Source organism: Halichoeres trimaculatus, unplaced genomic scaffold (genome assembly GCF_033239565.1).
Source record: "Halichoeres trimaculatus isolate MK-OKI-2021-1 unplaced genomic scaffold, fHalTri1.1 fHalTri1_scaffold_16, whole genome shotgun sequence".
In the NCBI taxonomy this organism is placed as follows: Eukaryota; Metazoa; Chordata; class Actinopteri; order Labriformes; family Labridae; genus Halichoeres; species Halichoeres trimaculatus.
In genome coordinates, this window is record NW_027437194.1 from 626,112 (window position 1) to 642,271 (window position 16,160).

General features: G+C 42.0%; 1 protein-coding gene across 1 annotated transcript in view; it reads right to left on the reverse strand.

Moving 5' to 3' along the window:
* The window catches only part of abl1 (c-abl oncogene 1, non-receptor tyrosine kinase), a 40,064-nt gene that overhangs the window by 20,032 nt on the left and 3,872 nt on the right, over positions 1-16,160 (reverse strand). The window lies entirely within an intron of this gene.

Consider the following 16,160-nt stretch of genomic DNA (forward strand, 5'->3'; position numbering starts at 1 on the left):
AGGTACCTATTCATGGCACCTTTTGATTTTACGTGAATCGATACTGACTGAATTCAGTCGGTACCAATAAAAGAAACTAATTCGGTACCCATCCCTAGAGACATATCATAGTTAGTCTTTGTAAAAAATACTGAAAACTCCAAATGTCAAATACTCACAGGTAAATGAAAGAAAAGGTACGTTCAGACTCGTGGCTGGCTTCATAACTATAGCAAGGTTCCAAACTACTTAAACAATTGCTTTAACCACTTCGAGACACTAGATGGCCTACTTCAGTCAATAACATATAACAAGACAGTACATAAACGTCACGTGACGTGCAAATTTGACTCATTTTTATCTATGTACGCCCAGAGAGATCCAGAGACCAATTCCATATTTATTCACTCATAAACTAAATTTAAAGTTGTTGACACAGAAAACATGTAAAGCAAAAAATTCACAGGAGGAACTGATAAAGAACTGGATTGATAAGCAGAATCAATGACAGAAAATCTTGTCAGTGCCTATCCCTAGGATTGAGTAAACTAAATATTTAAATAAATCAAAATGAGGACATTATCTTCTGATCTTTGGAGAAACACGCCTCACTGTGAGTTAAAACATGAAGATAGGCCATGAAACCATTAAAAGGAATATCCACTGGCAGCAGCTCAACTTTTTAATGAGTTTTGAAGCAAAAGTCAGAGGATTAGTGATATTTTCTTTCAGATAAATCAATCAGTAATTTCCCAGAGAGCATGTTAAACGTGTGATTAAAGCTTTAAAACACAGCGGGGGGTGACTGTCATTAAAGACCAACTAATGTTTCCCATTCCCCGTCACAGATCACACGTCATGTTGTGTATTTCTTTGGTTATTAATCCATTTCCTGGAGATGAAGAATCCATGACAAGCCGCAGATATCCCAAACAAAAGCCTCGTCAGGCGTTATGTGTAACGAGGGCTGAAAGGACGATCAGTCGTGGTTTAACTGGAGATTTAAACCCCAACAACATGAGAGCAGCTGTAATGGGCTGACTACGTCCAGCAAATATTTTTCCATTTGAAAGACAAACACGGCCTCAGCGATAAGGTGTCCAGTCAGGAGGTGATTACTCTCTGGTGGGAAGCCGGCGTGATGACACCACAGCACATAGCTGGAGCCAAACCAGTTTACTGGATGACCAGGTCACTGGGATTTCCAACCAGGCTTCAGGAGTGAAGACAGAAAATGAAACAGCCTCTGAACAGTCTGTAAACGTTGGACTGGGTTTTTAAAGTACATTCCTCTCCAACATTTTCAGCTGATACCTCGAGACGTAAACTGTTGCAGGAATATAGGCTGACCGGTCCACTTGGCGAGCAGCAGGAGAAGAAGAGAGGAGAACAATAAGCAGATGTTTCTACAGGCAAAAAAAGTGATTCATGAGCAAAAAAAGCCCAGGCAGGAGAAATATGAGACAGGTGAAGGGAAAAAGAAGAATAGAAAAGACAAAGATGAATCTGAGAGAGATGCCAACGTGGTTTTCTCCTGCCTGAGCTGTCAGAGGCTCGGAGAGTTAATCAAAGACTCACTGAGTATCTGTTTGATGAGGCTGCTGATCGGAGGACGGGTTAAATTTCTCCCTGAAACCTTAAGAGAGCTTAATAATAACTCCTGCTTTATTACAGTGCTGAGAAATAAAAGAATCAAGGTTAAAGATGATTTCAACCAAAAGGTCCAGGAACTTTAGGTTTGTGAGAATAGTCCCAGACCAGCATGGTTCCTGTCTCTGAGTCTGTGGCTGTGTCCGAAATGGCATACTAACATACTACATACTACATGGTCGTTGTGTATATACTGTATACTACATACTATAAGTATGATTAGAGTGCCAACCATTTACAACAGTAGTATACTACTCAGTTTCCCATGATGCATTTCAAATCCTCCGACAACAAAAATTGGAAGCACACATAAGTCTATGGAAGCACACCAGGCTATCAAACATCTCTGTTGATTCGCCACATTTGAAAGTTTTAAGAACATTTTAGGCGAGAAAGTCATCACGTAGAAAACCAAAATGTGGTCATTTGGGCCACAAAACACACGGATACACATTTAATTTCGACATTTCATTTGTTAAGCGCGCCAATATGCTATCGAAGAAACTTCCGGTCCGCTCCAAAACAAGAGCCTAATTTACAAAAGCGTTAAAGAACTTAAAGGAGATAATAAAAGATGCTTTTACTTTGAAAACGGGAAGTTTGCTAGTGGCTTATTTTTAGCTAACACCGGTCTCAAGACGAATTCATCTCTCTTCAAAAAGTAAAAAAATGTTTACTGCTCGCAGACACCGAAGACGTTTTCAACTACAATTCCAAAATTGAAAACTTTAAAGAATATAAAACATTGATTTTGTACCAAAAAAGACTTATTGAGTGTTGTGCGGTCTAAAAAATTAAGTCAAAATGACCATTTTTTTTCATATTGAGCCACTCTCAGTACTGATTCGTATACCTTTAGATCTTAGTTCTGGTATTGTAAATAAGTGTAGTTTCAGGGAAAAGTTCCTGTGGTTGAAAAACACCAACAGGCAACAAAAGAAGAAGCAAGAACACTGTTGTATTTATCATGTGCATTAAGTGCACGTGTATTAGCTTTAACATTTTAAACGTTAAACAGCACGATGCATGCAGTAAAGACGTTATCACATGACTGTTGTAATGCAAACATTTCCCCCCCACATGAAGCATCGCTGCTCTGAGGATGACTCAAACAGGAAGTTTACCCACACTTGGCTCTTGGTGGGCGATCATACGGACTCTGCCCCCTCAGTATTTGCTCAAGTGGAGGGTGCTTCAAAGTGACACAGTTTGAGTAATGACAGCTCTCAAACTGTGCGTTTGGAGACACCAAGGTCACTGTCGCTGGTGGAGATAACAGAGGAGTGACTGCTGGTCCAACAGCTCTGGAAATACCCTCTTTGGTCTCCTGGACGTCTGGCAGAAAACAGTGCAGCGACATGCAGTCTCTGTCACAGCTGCTGGATCACAGACGAGGACTCCACAGCTCTTAAAGGGGTCAGAGACTTCTGCTTCATTTTCCTGCGACTGCTGCGTGGCCTCGTCACCACAGCTCGCATCACGGCTGCACGGCTGGTATGGCAAACATTTGTTCTCCCCTGCACCACCCCAAGCACCAATTAAGAAGAAATGTAGGCTTCCTCCAGCGCCGAGGAAGGCCCATTAACTCACCGCAGTCGCAGAGCGGTGGAGGGATGAGAGGATGAAGAGGAGAGGGGCTGTAAAAAAAGGAGGGAGGAAGGAGGAAAAGAGGGCTGCAGATGGAGAAACATGAAGCACATTGTTTGGAAGTGAGCTCATAGGAGAATCGCTCGCTCCACTTTTATAATCTGAGCCGTGTATGTTAACAGTTAGCTGACGTACTTCCACCCACGGGAGGGTTTCTGGCCCTCGTCCTCTCACGTACCCCCCCCTCTGTACTTCCCTGAGTCTGATCTTTAACGTTCGGAGCAGAAAACAGGTTGATTCAGAGAGTCAGAGGAGAAACGACTCAAACTACGAGAGTTATGACGCTTTAAACTCTGAGCGCGCTCTCTAATTAAGGAGGAGGGTGGAGACAGAGCTTACCTTACCCAGCAACCACCACCATCGCTACACCGCTACAGCTGAGGGTGATTAAATATCAGGCACTAGGTAGGATTTATGTGGTGTAAAGATCTGTGTGTGTTTACTCGAGCCCTCTGGAGGAGCAGCCAGAGTGTCTGAGGCGTGCAGACCAGCACATGAGGTTAAGGGGTTTGGAGGTCCGCATAATTCTCCCCTAAGTACCATCCACAGGGAGACGGTACCTTCACACAGACAGTGGCTCAGGCAGCCCCCCTTCAGTTAAGGCAACAGGAAAATAGTTCACTTATTTATTACAGAGGACAAAAAACAAACAGTCAGTCGATTACACCAGCTGATTTTTTCCTGCAGTATTTATAGTGAAACAAAGTTGGAGCAGATTTCATCAAAAACACAACCTACATACAGCCTGGTTCAAAAAACGTCTCCTGTCTGAATCGGTAATTTCTCTATCAGCACAAACTGTACGGAGGTGAATTTTTTTCTAACCTGCAGTTAAGAGCATATTAGGATTGTGAGCTCGCCCAATCAGAGGCACAGCTCAGCTCACATGACTGACAGGTGCCCTATGGCTGTATACGAAGCCCCTGCCACTTCCAATATGGCCGCGATAGCCGATCTGCTTCAAAAGTCTGTTTCAGAAACAGACGAGTGACATCAGGGAGGCTATGTCCATTAATTATACACAGGGATGGAACGGTTTGTGAAAAAAATTTGACCGTTCAGTTTTCCTGACGTGGTTTGTTTTTGTTTTTTTCCCTTTTGTTTATCTTCTCAGTTTGGAACGTGTGTAATTACGGTCATACGCATACGCAACTCGAGACAAAAGAGAAGCACAGGCAGCACAGTTGTACGGAGGCGTGTGTGTTGTGGATATGGCAAGCTGAGAGGAGAAACAGCCAGATTCGTAGAGGGATTGAAAAGGAGTTGTCCGACACAACTAATGTAGCTCTTACTACCGATGGATGGACCTCCATCGGTAAGAAATCCAACCTGACTTCTTGATTGTACTTCAAAAACTGCACTTTAACAACAGCTGGAAAACGGATCGCTTCATGAAGAACTGATAGTCTGTGATTTTAATCTTGTTTTTGTTTTTGAATTTATGTATAATGTGGCTATAAAGATACCACAGCTACATTTTTTGTTTGCTCTGAGTCAAGGGTCAGAGCTTCAGTACCCATTTTTACATTTTACTCTACAAGATATTTTTGTAAGAACTACAACTGATAAGTGTAGCTTAAGGTTTATTTCAAAATTGTTTCATTCCATTTTGGTTACAGTGAACTATTTTTTCTTTTGTTGAAGAAAAACTGTTTTTGCCGAATAAATAAAAGGCGTGTTGAAAAAAAAAAAAAAAAAAAAGATTAAAAATAATATGTTAACAGTGAATTGTTAGAATATATGGTATGGTACCGTAGATTTTGTGAACCGTTCCATCCCTTATTATACAGTCTGTTGGTAAGTGCCGGGCGAAGCATTTCAACCCCATATTTTTCAGTGTTTTTTTAGATGTAAAACCGGTGCCAGCCAATCAGAATGAGCCCCGTCATTTAGCTGTGACGTTTGAGAACCAAAAACTCCAGTTTCTAGCGTCTACACAAAACATCATTTTATTGACTTAAACAGAGGTTTGATGTGCACCACAGGACTAAACGTATAAACATACATGTGTTTTCCCAGATACCCAGCAACATGTGGACATGGCCTTAAAGAGGGGGTATTGTGCCTTTTCAGGCTGTATATTGTCCCTAGGGATGGGTACCTTTCACAATCGAACCGATATGTTACCAATGCTCAACGGTACCAATTTCCGGTACTTTTTTGTGTTCATGTGATAAAAAAATGTCAATTTAATAAAAGTTAGTAGTAATAAAATCTTAAATTTCTTTAACTTCACATATTTATTCTTCAGTGTATAACCTTGCAATGCTGTGTTCATGTCCAGCATGGAAAATCTCCTACTCTTCCAGTCCCTCAAAGTCACCAGGATACATTTAGGAACCTAAACATGGTACCTTTTGATTTTCCATGAATCGGTACTTTTGACAGAATTCGGTCAGTACCTATTAAAGTACCTAATTCGGTACCCATCCCTAATTGTCCCTCTGGTGCCTCCGTAGTAGCTTTACAAGATTTAAACCTCAAATAAATCCCTATTTTTCTCAACGTTTTTTTTTTTAACTCTTATTTTAGCCTCTGTCTGAAACTTTTCATCTTAGCTACTGTCTCTTTAAGGAGCCGTTTACACGGTTTACACGGTTTTAGGGTAAAACGCAAAAGATTTGTTGCGTTTCAGCCTCGCGGTTACACGGAAACGGCGTTTCAGCCGACTTAAAACACAAACTTTCAAAACAGCCTCCAGAGTGGGGTTTTTCTGAAACGCTGCCGACACCATCGCCGTGTAAACAGTAAGCCAGCGTTTTCAGTGGAAACGCTGACGTCACAAATGAACGTCACTGAATCTGTGACTGTCTTTAACTAAATGAGCATCTGTTGCTCCAATTTTTAACTTAGCATTCACCAACACACCAGATGATCAGCTCAACTCTACTTCAGTGGAGATCTTCCAAAAGCTGCTTCTGGACAAGACAGTTATAGCACCACCTGCAGGTCTGGCATGCTAACTACAGCGTTTTCAGTCCCTCAGCGTTTCCGTGTAAACGCAGATTTTTTTCACTGTGTTTTAGTGTTTTCAGATGAAACGCTGTTGTGTAAACTTGGCCTTAAAGAGGGGGTATTGTGTGTTTTCAGGCTGTATATTGTCCCTCTGGTGCCTCCGTAGTAGCTTTACAAGATTTAAACCTCAAATAAATCTCACACTGTTTTTTTTTTTAGAAACTCTTATTTCAGCCTTTGTCTGAAACACTTTATCTGAGCTGCTGTCTCTTTAAGACTCCACAACCCCCTGCACTCTGACTGGCCAGCCCTCAAGACGCCGTTTAGGGGAGGAGCTTGGTGTTTGAGGCCCGCTCCAAACGTGTCATGGACTTGTTTTGGGATCCTAATCATTTTAGCAAGTCTCACAAAGATCTGGTGCTATTTTTTGGATGTGGTGTTTTGATCAGTTTAAGGACAGATTCAGAGATTTTAACGAGTGAATATGAGCCAGAAACAAAGGATTTAATACTAAAACTATCAATACTGTTACTACTGAGACCACAGATCTCTTTACATTACCAATCTCAGGTTTCCTTGTGTTCCTAGTTTAGGATTTACATGTTTTTTTAAGGAGAAACAGCTCTCTGCATTATGATTTATTTTTTTTCAGTCGATTTGAATTGTCACACATTGGTATCATTTTTTAACCGTCTCGAGATGCATCGTTACATCCCTAATGTGAATCCTGTCGAGTCCAACGTGAAGACGGGTGGTATTTCATCTGTTTTCAAACTCCTCCACTTGACCAAGAGAGCTGGAGTGAAAGCACAACTTTTATAAGCCATTGTTTTATAAGTGTGCAGAAGAGAGGAGCCAAACTCTTTATGGAGAAAGAGAAAGAGCAGGGAAGGAGAGGAGTGTGAGGAAGAAAGCTAAAACGACAGAATCTGCTTTTCTTTGGGACAAATTTATCGATTCCTGACCGTGAAGCGCCTGACAGGAGCAGACAGAGGAGATTAAATACCTTCACTTCTTTTTTTATCAACCTTAAATGTCTTTAGATGTGATCTGGACGCTTTGGGAAAGACCCCGTCAGTCTGCATGCCCACTGGGGCAGAAAACAAAAACAGACACCCAGAGAAAGACTGGGGCTGCGAGGCTCGTAGCTGCAGCGTGGAGCTCGTCTTTGTGTCTAAGTGGATCCAGATGCAGAAAGCAAAGCAGGCCTCCTCTTTCAGAGTCATGAAGAGGAGCTAAACACAACACAAAGGACAGGACGGCATACCAGTGCAGCACGGACCCATGTGGGGAAAACAAAGCAGACAGCAGAGTGACTGAGCCAGACCTGAGCAGGGAGGGTTTGGTCAATCCCTGCTCGATGGATGGGAAAATGTTGTCAAACTGTGCCCCCCATGGTGGACTCTGTAGGGGTCTACATGGGGACAGATGCCCTCAGTCCTCCCCCCAGTTACACAGAGCTGGCATCTGAGTGAGCAGGTTGTCTGCAGAGAAAACAACAGCTGCGTCGGGAGCTGCCTGCTCGGGCACGGAGCAGGAACAGGGCTGGTTTTCTGCCTCAACATTCGTGTGTGTGTGTGTGTGTGTGTGTGTGTGTGTGTGTGTGTGTGTGTGTGTGTGTGTGTGTGCCGAGTCCGGGACAAGCTCCCACGCTACATTCCTGACACAACTCAGAGGTTCATGGTATGCCTGTGTGTGTGCTGTATGTGTGAGGAAGAGGTGGTTTGTCCTGAGGCCTGGTATTGTTCAGCTGCAGATTGTCAGATACATGAAGCTGAGTCCAGTAAAAAAAGGATGGATCTGAGCCGTGTATCAGCTGGGAAACTGGTGAGTGGTTCACACGGGGATTTGGTAAATAATTACTTTCTGTCAATCAAAAGCCCCGATTGCTCAACAATTCCTGTAATGACCGTAAAATCCAACCAGGGTCAGAGTCAGAGGGACTTTCAGGAGTGTTTGTCCTGAAGCGACGCACTGACATCACCATTGTTCTGTGAAGACTCTGTGCAGACTCTAGGCAGACTCTAAGCAGTCTCTGTGCAGACTCTAAGCAGACTCTGGGCAGACTCTGTGCAGACTTTAAGCAGACTCTGGGCTGACTCTGGGCTGACTCTGTGCAGACTCTGGGCTGACTCTGGGCTGACTCTGGGCTGACTCTGGGCTGACTCTGGGCTGACTCTGGGCAGACTCTGGGCAGACTCTGGGCAGACTCTAAGCAGACTCTGGGCTGACTCTGGGCTGACTCTGGGCAGACTCTGGGCAGACTCTGAGCAGACTCTGAGCAGACTCTGAGCAGACTCTGAGCAGACTCTGAGCAGACTCTGAGCAGACTCTGAGCAGACTCTGAGCAGACTCTGGGCAGGCTCCGAGCAGACTCTGAGCAGACTCTGAGCAGACTCTGAGCAGACTCTGAGCAGACTCTGGGCAGGCTCTGTGAAGCTGATATGGATGGAAGCAGCTCTGGTTAAAGCCTTGGTTGGTGGAGGAGATATTTGGTTCATTTTGTTTGCATTTTTACCTTTTTGTCTTCAGTTTAATTTCCTCACAGAGAAGTTAAAGTGTTTCTGACTCTTTTTTAACTCTCTATTTTTCCAACTGTAAGATTTTAAACTTGGGAGTAAACATACGGGGTGGGATATGAATCAGGATTTTTGTTTTACAACATTAAAATTGGGATTTTTTTCTAATAATTGACTATTTTCAAATTTAAATCCTTCATTTCAGTCTTAGTTTATTAGCTAGACTAGAAAAAGTTACATTACATAACCCAAAAAGTTCGGTGGATAAAAGCTTTTTGGACTCTCTCTCTCTCCGTAGATGTTTATCTGTTTCTTTAAGCCCTGAAAAAAGCAGAGCAGCCTTTCCTCTGACGGTGAATGATGCTGCGTGTTGTTTCAGGACGTTTTGTTCGTATTAAACCCCTTTCTACTTTGATATATTTCCACACCACTGACATTGAAGCCATGGAGTTGCTAATGCTAAGCTACACACTGTCTCAGGATTTTTCTGTTTTTGCATTTTAAGCTGTATGACCCTTTTATTATCCTCTCATCAACTTTACAAAGTTGGGCAAACTCAGAGCGCTCGGTTAAAATGACGCATTAGCATTCAGCTGCAAGTTTAGCTCAATGTTGGCTAACATGAACGACAGGTTGACAAGATCAGCTAAGATGTCAGTCACCAAGTAGAAAATAACAAAATATCTGATCAACAAAGGCAAGAAATGTCTGAATCCATGGATCCCTGTGTTACAACTGTGATACAAACAATGAGAAAAGAGGAGAGGAGAGGAAAGGAAGTGAAGGAAAGGAAAGAAGGAGAGAAGGAGAGAAAGGGATTGCACCAGTTATTTGAGAGGAATGCTAAGAGGTCACATTCTTCACTCCACTGCTGCGGCTTGTCCCGTCTTCAACTCTCTGTTTCTCTGAGCAGGAAAGGCAGCGTTACTCAACACTCCTCTGCTGAAACACATCTCTCTATCTCTCACACACACACACGCTCACACACACACACACACACACACACACACACACACACACACTACAGGGAAATAAAGAAAGCTGGATCCAGAGGCTGAAGCCAGGAAGCCATTAATTAAACAGACGAACTGATCAGATGATATAATGGTTACACAACAGGCCCTTTAATGGACGATACGCCACAGGAGGACAACACAGGTGTAAATAATCAAGAATCAGGAGAGAGAGGCTTAAACCAGCAGCTCTGAGCTCTGAATACCTGCACGGCTCAGATTTATGCTCAGCTGTTGTGTCCTGACTCGTCACCAGGTAAGGGGGTAATAAAGAGGACGCTTTCCAGGTGGTCCACAGCTGATGAGAGGGGAACACACTCACTAATCAGTCAAGAGTCAGCCGGACAGGGACACGTCTCACACACACACACACACACACACACATTAACACACACTTGGAGACATGTCCAGCCAAAGCAGGTGACAAGTCACCAGGAGCATGGGAACACACACACACACACTCAAATGCACACACAGATGCCCTCCTCGTATCGAAGCAAAAAAATCTTACGTCGTGTAAGTCCTCCACACCAGTAGTTGGCGCTACACTGCTTTTGGAGCCAAATTTTTTTTCTTTGGAGAGTCTGATCACTTCCTGACTCTACCTCCTGAAACATTTCTACCAGGTGTATTAATTTTTTAAAGTTTGACCACAGCCCATCTGGAATGACTGGGGAGATGGATTTTTTTTAAACCTGTACTGCAGCCAGCCACCAGGGGGAGCAGTTTTTGTGGCGACCTCACTTTGAGCTGAGCAAGATGACGTCCATTTTTTTTACAGTCTATGGTTCAGACAACATGAATGAACCACTGGTTTATTTTGAACTTCAGTTCATTAAAAAAGAAAAGCTCAGAGTTGTTTGTTTGATTTTTCACTTTTGCAAATTTATTAAAAACAAATCGTAAACTCAGATGAAGACGTTTGTGTTTTTTTGGACTTAATGTCAGAGTGATTGTGCTGTCTTTGATCAAAATGATCTGTCGATGTTAGTTATAATCTAATGTATCAAAAGTACTTGTGGTATCAGCATTAAGTATTGGTGTGTACTCAATAGAGAGTATTCGTTCTGGTATCGGTCTGAAAAAAAAGGAATCAAACGTCCAAAAGATTTAGTGTCAAGATTTACTGATTCCTCAAGTTTCAGTTTAGAAACAGAAAGTAAGACAGAAACGTTCATGCTTTTAAGATCATTGACACAACTGCAGCATTATTTAATCCTGAGCTGTGTTAAAAACTTGATTCCAGTTCAGATTATCAGTGTTTTGACTTTTCATAGCCAACGTTTTCATATCAGTGGAGAATGAAACTAAAACCTGTTTTAATGAATCTGCTCATTAACAAAGCTTGACTCATGCTCTTTATAAAATATCTATAAAATATAATTTATGATGGTTATAAGAGCCTGAGGTGTTGAATGTTTGGGATTCAAAAGTAGAAAAAAAAATCAAAGATGGTCCCCTGATCAAACACACCAGCTGTACTGACCTTCACCACCAGAGGGCGTGTTTTCTCCAAATCCCATCTGTGGGAACAGCATTCACCAAGTCACCTCAATCACAACAATACTGTTGTGATCCTCTTTCCTTTGAACCCTGCTTCCTCCAAATCCCCCTTTCCTGTTTCTGCTCCTCTGTCAGACGTTTTTCAGAGAAAAGCAGGAAGAGAAACGAGGAGCACGAAGAGCACCTTCTTTTAAGGAAAGATTTACACAAGAGCATTTAGTCTGTTCAAGATTCTTCATCTGTTTATAACTTCTTTAACTTTTATTCATCATTCTCTGTAGTATCAAGGAGGGCTCGACGACACTAATGCCAGATAACTCAGGGTTGATATAATATGAGTATGGGTTCAGTGAAAACTGAACATTTTATTCAGGAAAATAAAAGCATCCTAACACAAAAGGACATGGAAAGTGCAGTTTTATTGATTAAAACTGACAGAAAGTCATCAACATTAACATGAAGTCACCAATAATCAGCTGACTGTCCAAACCGTACAAACAGGGAGAGTGGGCAGAGTCTGTTTTGTTGTTATCAATGATTTTTCTAAAGTCTTATCCTGACTGTTTATATCTAGATTATAGATACAATAAATAGATTTTTCCACCCTTGACTATGCAGCTCTATGAAGTGCGTCACATGCTGATGCTAAAGTTTATTAAAAAGTTGAAGAAAAACATTTTTTTTTTTAGTAGTGACTGCAAACTACTCACCATAAGGAGATTAAAATTCATTTTATAGCGGTGTAAAGTTGTTGAAGAGTAAAGTTCGTGACTTTTTTGCTGTTTATTTAATGAGATGAGAGGGGTGGGTGTCAAAAAGCTTAAGCTTCAACCTTCACCCTTTCGGATTCTCTTGGAAATTCTGAAATTTTGAAAATATATTTTGATCTCTGTAAATTGCTTCATGTTTTGCAAGAGAACCTAAATAAATTTCTTTCATTCATTCTATTGTAGTATTATTCAGCAAAAGTTTGTCCTGAAGCTCATTTTTTGTTGACATCTTGTTCCTCAGAGCTGAAGATGTTTCTGTGTTTTTCTCCACGTCTGAATCTTTCAGCACGTGGCACTGATGCTTTCTCTTTCGTGTTATTTGGATTTTTTTTTATTGTTAAGGAAGATTTTTGTCACTTACTAGAAAAGAAAACTTTTATTTTTTTTATTATTTTTTTATTTATCTCAAACTTTAAAAAACAGAAAACAAAAGGAAATAAAGAAATAAGCATGTGAGTGCAAACACATGCACAGCAACCAGTTTGAGAAGGAGCAGAAAGAAGCTAAAAAGCTTATCTAGTTCTGCTCCTTTCAATACAAAACAGATATAATATTAAATTATAACTCAGAACCCGCTGTCAACAGTGTTCATAAACGTGCAACTCATAATACTCTCAAATTCACCATAGTATATCTGTTCAAAGCAACATTTTAAATTACTTACTTTGATTATTTACATATGTTAATAGTTATCAATGTTTTAATCCAAGGCCATGTTATTTTAAATTACCTGTATGAGTTTAGTAGTACTTTTTTATGGTGTAGTTTAAATATTTGCTTGTTGCTACACATTTTTAAAGTGACATCCAGTCTGTTCTAGAGTTTGACTCCACAAACAGAAATGCACAAACTTTTAAAAGTTGAGTGGATGATTGGAAAAATGAAATTATGTTCACCCCTTAGATTATAGCCCCCCTCTTTGGTTTTGAATTTTTTTTTGCAAATTAACGGGTAAATTATTGTGCAATGCTTTTAAATTAAAGAAATCTTGCAGTAATGAAAGTCTTCTCTAAAACTAGCGTCCAGTCTTTAAAGTGACGACTGACTGGACACGAGCAGCGACCACAGACGAACCAGGTTGATTTCAGGGAGCGTGCACCGTACGCAGCAGACAAACAGACAGAAAGAGTTCAGTCTCTGCTCAGACTTGTTTTTATACAGGTCTGGTAACATACTACAGCGTGTAATCTAGTCCATGATCCATCCAGGTCCACATAAAGTGGAGGGGGCTCTGGGTTAACTGCACCACACACAGAAAAACAGCTGGAAATGTATTGTGTGAGCTAAGGCTCCCAAAAATCCAGCACCCTGCTCAGTCCTTGTGATCTTACTCGCTAGCCAGTGAGCTCATACCTCCCTGCTGTACAGTACACGGCGCTGCCAGCAGCAGAGGCAGGTCTTTGCTTGCCCCTGGCTGCTCCTCGGCTCTCCCAGGCAGCTGCGTGCAGAGGTCTGGACCTGCCTGCTGAGAGCACGGGGCGGCTAGCTGAGCGCTAACTAGCTGAGCGCTCACCAGGAAGAGAGAAAACATGATGGAGAGTCCTGTGTTGTTGTTCCCTCCTCTGTGCGTCATGACTCACATCCCCCTCTCATCGCAGGAGGAGCGGGGCAGGCAGGGAGACTAAGACCGACCCACGTCAGAGACCCTTCACCAAATTCAACCGTTCACCGGCAAAGTCTTTCTTTCTGCTTTCCTGACCTTCCCCGTCCTGTCCCCCCTCGCTGTTATGCAAGACTGAGACTCTGTGGAAAGTATTCCTGCCAAGTCGATCACAGCCCAGCAGAGACATTTGGTAAACTTATCAGTTAGCTGGATGAGTGGCACGCATCCGCTTCAAGTCAAGTCATCGTTTGTAGGAGCTGAGAGAGTTTCAGACGAGGTACTCTCTGTTCTGAGCTGGTGACACATTTATCCACTTCTCTTTCTTCATTGATACAAACTGTACGGTCTCTTTCCCGTAACTTTCCCTCTTTTAGCAGAAAACAGAAGCTAAACTAGATGTAGAGGTTTTGTTTTTCCCACAATGGGTATTAACAGCATCTTATACATCCAAATCAAAGCATGAAAAGACAGATCAAACGTTTTGGAATTGATTTAGGTATAAAATATAAGCCTCTCTGACTCTACCATGGTTGTCAGATACCATGCCTTCAGCAGGAGGCTGGTCTGCCCTTACAAAGCGCAGTGACCAAGCAGAAACCTCTGGTCTGAAAACATGAGACAATACTGAAGTGCTCAAATCCGCTGTTTCTGCTGTTGGCGTTTGTCAGAACAAGCCAAAAAAAGGCGTTTTCACAGCAGAAAAAAAAACGATTTACAGCCTGGCACAAACGCTTCCTGTCTGAATCTCTAATTGAGTGATTTTTTTTCTAATTCTGAAGTTTACAGGATATTGAGATCGCAAGTTTGCCCAATCAGAGGCACAGCTCAGCTCATGTGACTGACGAGCGCCCTATAGCTGCACTCGAAGCTCGCATCACTTTCAATATGGCCGCAACAGCTGATTAGCTTCAAAAATCTGTTTCAGAAACAGACAGGTGAGGAGACTACATCCATTAATTATACACTCTGTGGTCGTGACTAGAGCCCGACAGATTAATCAGTCAGACTGATTAATCTGTCGGGCCGATTAATCTGTCGGGCCGATTAATCGGTTCGATTATGCCTGTCACCGATTAATCAACATTGGCCAAAATGTAACCGATTATAAAAAATGTTGCTCCGCGGAGATTCTGTCGCTCCTGTTCCTGTGTGTCTGTGTGTTGGGCTGCACGTTGCCTGAGTGCCCGCCCCCTCCATCCACCATTATCTAATGTAAGATTATAGAATGACGTTTTAACATCGTGTTAGTTGCCTTTTTGTGAGATAAACAGAGATAAATGCTACAGTTATTTCACATGTCCACCATTATCTAATGTAAGACTAAAATACAGCGTTTATATGTCATGTTAGTTGCTCATTGTGTGTTTACATTTTGACTTGTTTATCTGTTATTGTGTTCACAACTTGTTCTTATTTATCATTGGTTTACACTACAGTACTACTTATGTTGACAGTTTTATAATTAATAGAACCACGAACCGCACCAGAGTTCGTTCGTTTGGAAGCGGACCGAGACCACCTCAAAAAGTGGGTCTGGGTCCGGTTGTTTGGTCCGCACCAGGGTTCGTTTGTGTCTATTCACACCTGGAGGAAAAGTCTGCACCAGCGTGGGAAACGAACCCTGGTCCATTAAAAGAGGACCAAACAGTCCAGGTCTGAATACCCCCTCAGCCCCAACCAGCTCTAAGAAGAGCTCAAGAAAAGAGGAGCAACATCACGTCCTGCAATCCAGGCACTCACAGCAGAGCTGATGAGAGCATCTAAAGGTCCATGTCTCCTCCCTTTAAGATGTCTCCATCTTTTCAAAGCAAGTTACCATAACTGCTGTCATACTTCCATACGTCCTTTACATTGGCATTGCTGTTAACCAGTACATCCACCAGGGGGAGCAGCCCAGAGTCAAAGTTAATGACAACAACAAACTCAAAAACAAACATGGCGACTAAGGAGGAGGTGTTGCTGATGTAGCTTTAACATAAAAGACAAAAAATAGAGGCAGCGTTGTAGGAGGTGAGGCTGTTCAATATAGGGCGGCAGCTATCAAATATTTTAGTAATCGAGTATTCTACTGAAAATCCCATCGATTAATCGAGTAATCGGATAAAATACATTTTTGGTAGCTCCAAAATCTGTAAAAACACTTTGACACATTTTTTGTGCCTTGTACATCTCATCAAATGTTGCGGACCCAAATGGCACCCGTTTGGTAGAATGACCCATTAGTCTCCAAACTCCAGAAAAGAAGCTAGCTTTGTTGCTAGTTGCTATTTTGTATAAGAGGTAGCTTGAGGGGTCTGAAAACTCTCTAAATGTCAGCTCTGTTTAAAAAAACCACTTTTTGATCTTTTTTAAAATTAAACGATTCCTCGAGGCGGAGGAAATTACTCGAGTATTTTTTGTAATCGAGTACCTTGAATCATTCGAGGAATCGTTTCAGCTCTAGTTCAATACAACACGAAAGTTGTTGTTTCTTCTTCCTGTCAAACGTAAGCTACATATCAGTTAGTAACAGCAACACTGC